At 42.0% G+C, this 10,354-nt stretch overlaps 1 pseudogene; it reads right to left on the reverse strand.

The window, feature by feature from the left end:
• LOC115113827 (trinucleotide repeat-containing gene 6B protein-like) overlaps positions 1–7,609 on the reverse strand; it is a 59,689-nt pseudogene extending 52,080 nt beyond the window's left edge.
• Between the last annotated feature and the right edge of the window lie 2,745 nt (positions 7,610–10,354).

The raw sequence follows: 10,354 nt of genomic DNA on the forward strand, positions 1-10,354 counted from the left end.
TTCCTACATGACTCCATGTGTTATTTCATTGTTTTGATGTCTTCAATAATATTTTACAAAGTAGAAAATACACTGCTCAAAAAAATAAAGGGAACACTTAAACAACAATGTAACTCCAAGTCAATCACACTTCTGTGAAATCAAACTGTCCACTTAGGAAGCAACACCGATTGACAATAAATTTCACATGCTGTTGTGCAAATGGAATAGACAACAGGTGGAAATTACAGGCATTTAGCAAGACACCCCCAATAAAGGAGTGGTTCTGCAGGTGGGGACCACAGACCACTTCTCAGTTCCTATGCTTCCTGGCTGATGTTTTGGTCACTTTTGAATGCTGGCGGTGCTTTCACTCTAGTGGTAGCATGAGATGGAGTCTACAACCCACACAAGTGGCTCAGGTAGTGCAGCTCATCCAGGATGGCACATCAATGCAAGATGTGGCAAGAAGGTTTGCTGTGTCTGTCAGCGTAGTGTCCAGAGCATGGAGGCGCTACCAGGAGACAGGCTAGTACATCAGGAGACATGGAAGAGGCCGTAGGAGGGCAACAACCCAGCAGCAGGACCGCTACCTCCGCCTTTGTGCAAGGAGGAGCACTGCCAGAGCCCTGCAAAATGACCTCCAGCAGGCCACAAATGTGCATGTGTCTGTTCAAACAGTCAGAAACAGACTCCATGAGGGTGGTATGAGGGCCCGACGTCCACAGGTGGGAGTTGTGCTTACAGCCCAACACTGTACAGGACGTTTGGCATTTGCCAGAGAACACCAAGATTGGCAAATTCGCTACTGGCGCCCTGTGCTCTTCACAGATGAAAGCAGGTTCACACTGAGCACATGTGACAGAGTCTGGAGACGCCGTGGAGAACGTTCTGCTGCCTGCAACATCCTCCAGCATGACCGGTTTGGCGGTGGGTCAGTCACGGTGTGGGGTGGCATTTCTTTGGGGGGCCGCACAGCCCTCCATGTGCTCGCCAGAGGTAGCCTGACTGCCATTAGGTGCCGAGATCATCAGACCCCTTGTGAGACCATATGCTGGTGTAGTTGGCCCTGGGTTCCTCCTACTGCAAGACAATGCTAGACCTCATGTGGCTGGAGTGTGTCAGCAGTTCCTGCAAGTGGAAGGCATTGATGCTATGGACTGGCCCGCCCGTTCCCCAGACCTGAATCCAATTGAGCACATCTGGGACATCATGTCTGTCTTGCACCACTGACTGTCCAGGAGTTGGCGGATGCTTTAGTCCAGGTCTGGGAAGAGATCCCTCAGGAGACCATCCGCCACCTCATCAGGCGCATGCCCAGGCGTTGTAGGGAGGTCATACAGGCACGTGGAGGCTACACACACTACTGAGCCTCATTTTGACTTGTTTTAAGAACATTACATCAAAGTTGGATCAGCATGTAGTGTGGTTTTCCACTTTGATTTTGAGTGTGACTCCAAATCCAGACCTCCATGGGTTGATAAATTTGATTTCCATTGATAATTTCTGTGATTTTGTTGTCAGCACATTCAACTATGTAAAGAAAAAAGTATCTAATAAGAATATTTCATTCATTCAGATCTAGGATGTGTTATTTTAGTGTTCCCTTTATTTTTTTGAGCAGTGTAGTAAAGAATAAAGAAATACCCTGGAAAGAGTAGGTGTCCAAACATGACTGGTACATGCCAATACTTTCCAAATGTATTCCAATATTCAACTACTTGTGAGAATGACAGAAGAGGGAAAGAAACTGTTGTTTATCTGCTGGATAGTGTGTCACTGCAGTGACAAAGCACAAAACCAACAGCATAAACAAATAGTCTAGGTCACCCAGAACTAAAATCTTTCATAACTGTGTCAGATGCTTGATTAAGTTCTGGGGAGAGATGTACATGTTAGGAAATGTACTTAAGAGATTAGCAAGGTCTCAACCGCTCTGAACGGAAACTCTGACAGTTTCGGGCCAATCTACCCTCCCCTTGCAAAATTCAAAAGAAGCGAGCACCTGCGAAATCGTGATTTGTCCAAACAACCAGTAATGAAAAATCTGCATACTGGAACAAATTTCCTCATTAGTAGTCTTATCCCAAAGTTAGTCGACAGATGTTACCATTTATGTTACGTGCATCTGTCTATGAGAACTTATCAACAAACTGAAGGAATAAGACTCAAACACAAAAATTGCTAGCGTTGAGAATGACAAGACCGGCATAAGCTGACAGAAACAGGTGGGACCTTGTGAACATAGCAACCAGGTGAATCTAGCAGAGGATACAAAGATACTGCTCACCTTTGTTTTTTTGCTCTGCAACCTGAAACAAGATAAACGGACATCAGTTGCCAAATATGGAAATATTACAATAAACGCAAGAAAACAGTAATGTGCATATTCTTATTCATTAATCACAAACAGCACTGTTTGAACAGCACAGGGGTAGGCACGGTTATTTGTGTACTCAAATATCCAAATGGATGAGTGTTAGATTACTTGGGAGAGTATAATTTATTTGAAAGGCTTTGCCTAAAATTATATATGACATTGCTACATAGCCTATAAGGATAGCGCTTTACATTTAAAATGTTATGAGTTTATGAGTGTGGCCCATAAAAATAAAATAAGTCACCAGTAGCCTTCACACGTGTAGCTTGTTGTTACTGTCGGTCAATCAAAACGGCACTACAGTCAGAGGCTTCATGTGTAGCAAGTGAAGAGGGAGATTTCTAATCAATGCAAAACAAAATTACATTTACTGAATTAAATTGGCTAAATGAGAAGGAGTTTACTACAACAGGTAGGCTGTCATATGAATTGAGTTATTGTAGACATTGGACAGAGTGCAGCAAAAGAGCCTCAAATAGCCTTGCCACTGTAGCTTGCTAGCTGGCTAACAGCTGTTTCTTTTACAACGATTTGATGAAGTCAAGACAGGCACTACCAGATGGTACGATAGATAACCTATGGCAGCAACAAGTTGGTCTAACTATCGCGAGTCGATTTGGCTGCCCCCCCCCCCCCTCCCCTCTCTCCATGCCGCACAGCGGCCCTCGAGTCGCGTAAGCACGTCTCCATTCAAGTAAAAAAATATATACAAAATACAATTTTTTTTTTTTTAAATCCCCTTAAAACACATGGATTTCCAAAGTAAAGATATCTGAAAAAATGACGATATTAATCCAACTTAAATAATTAAAAATGCCCATCCCAAAACAGGTGGGCGATGAAAACCAGTAAAATGTGTGGCAGTGGTATTGACTCTTTAAGAGTACTGTGGTCTGGACAGAGTGCCAGGCATAACAAGACTAATCGACAATCAAGTCATTAAATTTAATTTGTTGAGACTTGTGTGTATTGCATACAACTTTGAAATACTGAATGTGCCCCAGCTGGCCAGGCCATCACAACTAGGTGAGATCATGTAGCCAATAATCTGGGTCATCAGAGTACTTGTGTGCAAACTTCAGTTCTAAGAAAATGGTAAGACTGCAACAAATTAAACTTGCCATTTTTGTTCTCCACCTTTATTTAAGCATCATTCAGTGGAAAGTTGGATGTTGGCATGGAAACATCTTTACCTTCTGAGAGGCTTCCCTTTTCCTTTTGTCTTCTTTCTTCCTTTTTTTGTCTTCCATGAACTACTGTTCCCTTTCCTGATACTCCTTTCTGGGGGAGAGAAGAAAAACACATGGCTAACCACAAACCAGTGCAACAGTCCTTAGAACAATCAGTGTTCCTTGTGCCGCCACAATTGCTAAATGATTCATGACCTAGGTCTCAGAAGATTACTGGACACGTGCTGTACTGTTCATACAGTAATTATCCACATAATTAACCTGCAGGAAATTCCAGGCTTATCCTCCCCACAAAGCCTTGTTAGCCAATGTAATAAGGAAGGGGTTTTCAGGTCTTGTCATAAGCTTCAAAGGCTAAAGGCCCAGTCCTATTGAAAAGGCAGGGTCACACTTGCTCTTATTCGTTTTAATAAAATGTGCATCTTTATAATTGTTTTACTCCAGATACAAACAACTTACAGACAAACAATGACTACATCTCCTCTGCCCAGACCAGCATGTTCAAACCCCAATCCCCAGTGCCTGCATGCTCACATCCCTACCCCAAACCAGTATGTTCACAACCTTGCCCCAGACCAGCATGTTCACACCCCCATCCCTAGTGCCTGCATGCTCACAACCTTACCCCAGCCCAGCATGCTCACACCCCTACCCCATCCATAGTGCCTACTCACACCCCTACCCCAGCATGCTCACACCCCTACCCCATCCATAGTGCCTACTCACACCCCTACCCCAGCATGCTCACACCCCTACCCCATCCATAGTGCCTACTCACACCCCTACCCCATCCATAGTGCCTACTCACACCCCTACCCCAGCATGCTCACACCCCTACCCCATCCATAGTGCCTACTCACACCCCTACCCCATCCATAGTGCCTACTCACACCCCTACCCCAGCATGCTCACACCCCTACCCCATCCATAGTGCCTGCTCACACCCCTAACCCAGCATGCTCACACTCCCATCCCTTGTGCCTGCATGTTCACACCCCCATCCCTTGTGCCTGCCTGCATGTTCACACCCCATCCCGTGTCCACACCCCTACCCCAGACCAGCATGTACACACCCCCATCCCTAGTGCCTGCATGCTCACAACCCCCCATCCCTAGTGCCTGCATGCCCATACCCCTACCCCATCCCTAGTGCCTGCTCACACCCCTACCCCAGGCCAGCATGTTAACAGCCCCATCCCTAGTACCAGCATGCTCACACCCCTACCCCAGCATGTTAACACCCCCATTCCTAGTGCCTGTATTATAGTTGGCCACTTGGCCTTAAATTGCACCAATGGGGCGTTTTTAGTATGTTTTTTTTCTAGGTGAGTGATACCCAATGGGCTGGATAATTGTTCTCACTACACCCCATATACCATGTCTTGAAATATACAGAAAGAGAAATGTTCTTGCTACGCCAATAACTTTGGACTTAGCATTCCCAGAAAACATGGATTATTGAGTCATTATTAGTTTTATACTTAAGGACATTACTGCTGTTGTGCTGTAGAATTTGTGAATTTTCTCTTGCATAATACATTTTATACATTAGTTATGCTCCAACTTTCCACACCATCTTGTGCCAACATCAGTTCTTTAAGTCTTGTTTCCAATATCTTATATTTTTTTCAAAGAGAAAGACAGTTAGATATGGTTTTGTATTTCTTCTTAATCATATGAACATCCTTTTGTGACTCAAATAGGATTACCTGAAGGTTGCTCTGATGTCCAAAATATTCTCTAAATCCATGTTTTTAAACTTGTGTGTTAATGTTTGCTAGCCTATACCACGGTTTCCCAAACCCGGTCTTGGGTGCACCTTTTAGGTTTTGCCCTAGCACTACACAGCTGATCTAAATCAAAATCAAATCAATTTTATTTGTCACATACACATGGTTAGCAGATGTTAATGCGAGTGTAGTGAAATGCTTCTGCATTGTCGGAACTAGAAGCACTAATAACGAACGAGTAATCTAACCTAACAATTCCAAAACTACTACCTTATACACACAAGTGTAAAGGGATAAAGAATATGTGCATAAAGATATGAATGAGTGATGGTACAGAACGGCATAGGCAAGATGCAGTATATGGTATCGAGTACAGTATATACATATGAGATGAGTAATGTAGGGTATGTAAACAAAGTGGCATTAGTTTAAAGTGGCTAGTGATACATGTATTACATAAAGATGCAGTAGATGATAGAGTACAGTATATACATATACATATGAGATGAGTAATGTAGGGTATGTAGACATTATATTAAGTAGCATTGTTTAAAGTGGCTAGTGATATATTTTACATCAATTTCCATCAATTCCCAATATTAAAGTGGCTGGAGTTGAGTCAGTGTGTTGGCAGCAGCCACTCAATGTTAGTGGTGGCTGTTTAACAGTCTGATGTCCTTGATAGAATCTGTTTTTCAGTCTCTCGGGCCCTACTTTAATGCACCTGTACTGCTTGATGATGAGCTGGTTATTTGAATCAGCTGTGTGGTGCTAGGGGGGGGGGACTAAACATGCTCCCAGGGTTGGACCCAGGAAACCCTGGCCTATACCATAGCCCTGGTGACAGCATTGTAAGGGATCTGAAGTCTGGCTGCATTGACACATCTATTAGAATTCAGGTACTGTTTCTGAAAGGCCAGACATGCTAAATAAGGTTGCTATGTAGCTAAAGGAATCCATAAGCATGCATGTCAACCAAAAACAGTGTTTGCACATCAAAGACATGACACCACACTATTGATAAGAGTTAAGTGGACATAAAGGACAATGCTTTGCAAATGACCTGTAACGGAAAACGAAACTGATAATGATTAGTGTGCAGCTGTTTGTGGCCCTTCTTTCTCAGTGACATAGCTAAAGCCACGGGCCACAGTTGTCATGATTTCGGAGGCTCTGGTCAGAGGAAGGCTTATGTAACTAGTTAGCTGCAACAGCTATCCTTCACGCGCGTACATATATTTCAACCTTTCGTGCATGGGAATAAACGACATAGCTAGCTAACTATACAAGTATGAAGGTGCAACAATATAGCTAGCTAACTTATCGAACATCGCAGCTTGCTAATGCTAAGCCCTGGTGTTGGCCATTCAGCAACCGTGGCTAGCAACAAAAATGCTGCATGTCGATGGTTGTTGGCTATCGTTATGAAGGTATGGCGGGCTAAAAATTGACACATGACACGGACAACGGGCTCAGATCAAGAAACCGAGTAGCTAGTTAACTATCCGCATAATACTGGTAGATAACTAGACAACGTTAGCTTAGCTTGCTAATGGAAAATGAACCAATATTCACATTTTAGTGCACGCGGGGTCTTGCACCGACCAAGAGAAGTACATTAAATAAGACGTAGCTATTTAGTAAGCTATATCGACCAGCTAGCTAGACATATTGTAACGGCTAACGTTAATTGCTAAACATTTACATTTACATTTAAGTCATTTAGCAGACGCTCTTATCCAGAGCATTGAGCTAACTACCAAGACAACACCGTATTCATTTTTGAAAATACAAGTATACCAGCATAATTTACTGCAAGATTACGACCCAGACTCCGGAGTTATCTAACTAGCTACATTGCTTTGATTCCGCTCGCGAATTAAGTAATCTATCCAAAGGCAAGATAACTTCTCTAGATGCTCACTCGAGCAACGACATCCATTCGGTTGCAATAGCAAACTAGCTAACGTTGGTCATATTTTAGCACCTTTGTCGACAGACAGCTAACGAACAACTTTAGACATGAACTAAATGATACTCACCTCAGGAATCACATATAAAATATAGCTGGCGTGTTAGCTAAATAAGCTAATATTATTTCCCCTTTCATCTGCGGTGGCTTAAAGTGCTTCAGTGAAAAACAACAACCTAAACGAATAACGAAGTATGTGGCTGACAAAGAAAAATACTCGTTGGTGCTTTTGATTTGTAAATACTATGATAACGTAAACCTAGCTAATGTGCAGAATAATTCGTTTTTAAAGCTCTGGAAAGTCGGTTGGTTGACGGTCGGCCATTTTGCTGCTCTGTATGAATCGAATGTTTCGCCCACAAAGAGTTCTAGCACATATATAAAATGAGCCAGATATTTCACCGGCTGAACAAATGTGAAGCATCCGGTTGGCGTTTCCAAACACTACCAAATTTGATGATGAGAGGAAGCCCAGTGGCCAGCAGTGGGAGAAGATGGAGCGAAATGGATTTGGGCCGACATTCTGCACATTTCCTCATCGATTAAACATTTGATCTCAATACAGTTTTCTGTTTCCAAAACTACAATCCGTTACGAAAAGATTGGACAAATTTGACTAGATTAAAAAAAAAATGCATTCTTTAGAAGGAGTGCAAAGGCGAATTGAGTTATTGCACACGCCTAACGTTGAGTAGAAGTTCCCTAACTCAAATATGCAAATATATGTTAGAACGAGGTTCTCGCTAGCTCGTGCTTGGCTCTGCCCACCTCCTTGCTTGTTCTGCCTACTATTATTAATTTGCTCCCATTGGAAACGACAGGATCTCGTCTATCTTGGGTTAGTTATAAAAAATCTTTGCTTCTATGGTTTCGGCAGCAGCAGCAAGCTCTCTCTCTCTCTGACCGGAGTATAAGGGCTTGTGGTGAGGCCGATTTTTGTCCTTCATTTAAACAACGTTGGAGTTAGTTTCTTTCATATTTTATTACCATTAGACAATACCCTACAGTCAAAAAAAAAAAAAAACTTGCAGTCAAATGAAATACCTATTTTAATAATTTTCATATGGGTTGAAGTATGGACAGTGGACACTGACTGGCAACAACTCACATGTGCTGCTGAGGGCTGTTTCGTAATGACGTCATATTTAAAATTTCGGCCATAAAAATGCAACAAAAGTTTTAAGGTCATGGATTTGGTATTCTAAACGTCTAGATGCCCCCCCGCCCTCCCTATTATTTAGAGACATTGATTGGAGTAAAAAGTCCTGAGAGTGGCACAAGACTTCACTACACATTTCCTGCTTTTCTCTCCTGAATAATTCTTTCCCTTGGAGCTCATGTCACCATATTACATTTCAGGTTGGTAACTGGGCATTTCCTTGTAAAACGCCCCATTAGGACTAACATGTGAAGTTCATTGGAGCATAATAAAATATTTGTCAAATGAAAGCTAACAGTCTATATTTCTGGGAAAAGTAAAGGCTTTTATTTCTGGTAAAACAGTCGGAAAAGGGGTCTTAGAAAACATCCACTACAAAAAGTCTTAAAATATATTAGAAATACATCATCAAAACACATTAATGTTGAAGTAAAGACCCCTGCCAAATGATATCAACATGTATTTAGTTTTGGATAAATGATTTGCCTTCTGTAAGTTCTGTAAGAAACATTGCCCTGGGCCTTGTAATTCTGCCCCAATATATTTAAGATATTTTCTAATCTCCCTCATTTTTTTTCACCTTTATTTAAACCAGGTAGGCAAGTTGAGAACAAGTTCTCATTTACAACTGCGACCTGGCCAAGATAAAGCAAAGAAGTTCGACACATATAACAACACAGAGTTACACATGGAGTAAAACAAACATACAGTCAATAATACAGTAGAAAAATAAATAAGTCTATATACAATGCAAAAAAAAAGGCAAAAAAAAAGGCCATGGTGGCGAAGTAAATACAATATAGCAAGTAAAACACTGGAATGGTAGATTTGACAGTAGATGCATACTCATGCAAAGTAATACTCATACTCATGAGGAGGGAGGAAAATGAAAGTTAACAGAAGTAACAAGTAAAGGTAGACCTACCAATTAGTTATAGTGCTTTTTCTGATATCAAGTTTGTTTATGAATTATTAAGTGATTGTCAAATCGGTAACGGAATTACCGCAATTGAATTTTCTACAATGGGAAATCCTAGTAGTCACAAACCACAATCGGGTCACCTGCTACTGTCCTACCTTCCACTGGCATACTATTGTGTTCAGTTCATAACTGTTTTCTTAATTTTTCTGTCATCTGGTGGTCAACGCAAGACTGTGAAAACAGTCTAGACAACCCCTCACTCTCCCCCTCTCTCTGTTGCTCTCTCTCTCTTCTCTCTGTCCAGTTAAGACTTTAAGTTAAGCATCCTCACCCACTGAGCACACACCGACACCGGACGTCCATGGATATTGAAAAGTAGTTGACATTTGGTCATTCCGCCCTGGCCTTCTGGCCTTGATTTCAATGTCCACAGAGGTCGTTTTTTGGCCTGGACCAGCCTTAATTTAAACCTCCACAGACATGGATTTATGGTCCGGTCCTGACCGGCCTTGATTTGGTCCAAACATAGACGTCCATGAGGGGTTCAGATTTGGTCTGAATATTTCAGTTTGGACAGTACAGCACAGTACTGTGCGGTACAGTAGAGCACAGAATAGTACAGTAACGTAAAGAAAGGTAGAGTATATTAGTTCAGTTCAGTAGAGTTCAGTACAATACAGTACAGTAGAGTTCAGTACAGTCGAGTTCAGTACATTACAGAGTTCATTTCAGTACAGTACCGTAGAGTTCAGTTCAGTACAAAATAGTTCAGTTAGTTACAGTACAGTAGAGTTCAGTACAGTATAGTAGAGTACAGTGCAGTAGAGTAGAGTGCAGTAGACTTCAGTACAGCACAGTAGAGTACAGTACAGTAGAGTACAGTACAGCACAGTACAGTACAGTATAGTTCAGCAGAGTACAGTAGAGTTCAGTACAGCACAGTACAGTAGAGGACCCTAGAGTTCAATACACTACAGTAGAGTTCAGTACATTACAGTAGAGTTCAGTAGAGTTTAGATCAG

This window comes from Oncorhynchus nerka, linkage group LG28 (assembly GCF_034236695.1).
Source record: "Oncorhynchus nerka isolate Pitt River linkage group LG28, Oner_Uvic_2.0, whole genome shotgun sequence".
Taxonomy (NCBI): Eukaryota; Metazoa; Chordata; class Actinopteri; order Salmoniformes; family Salmonidae; genus Oncorhynchus; species Oncorhynchus nerka.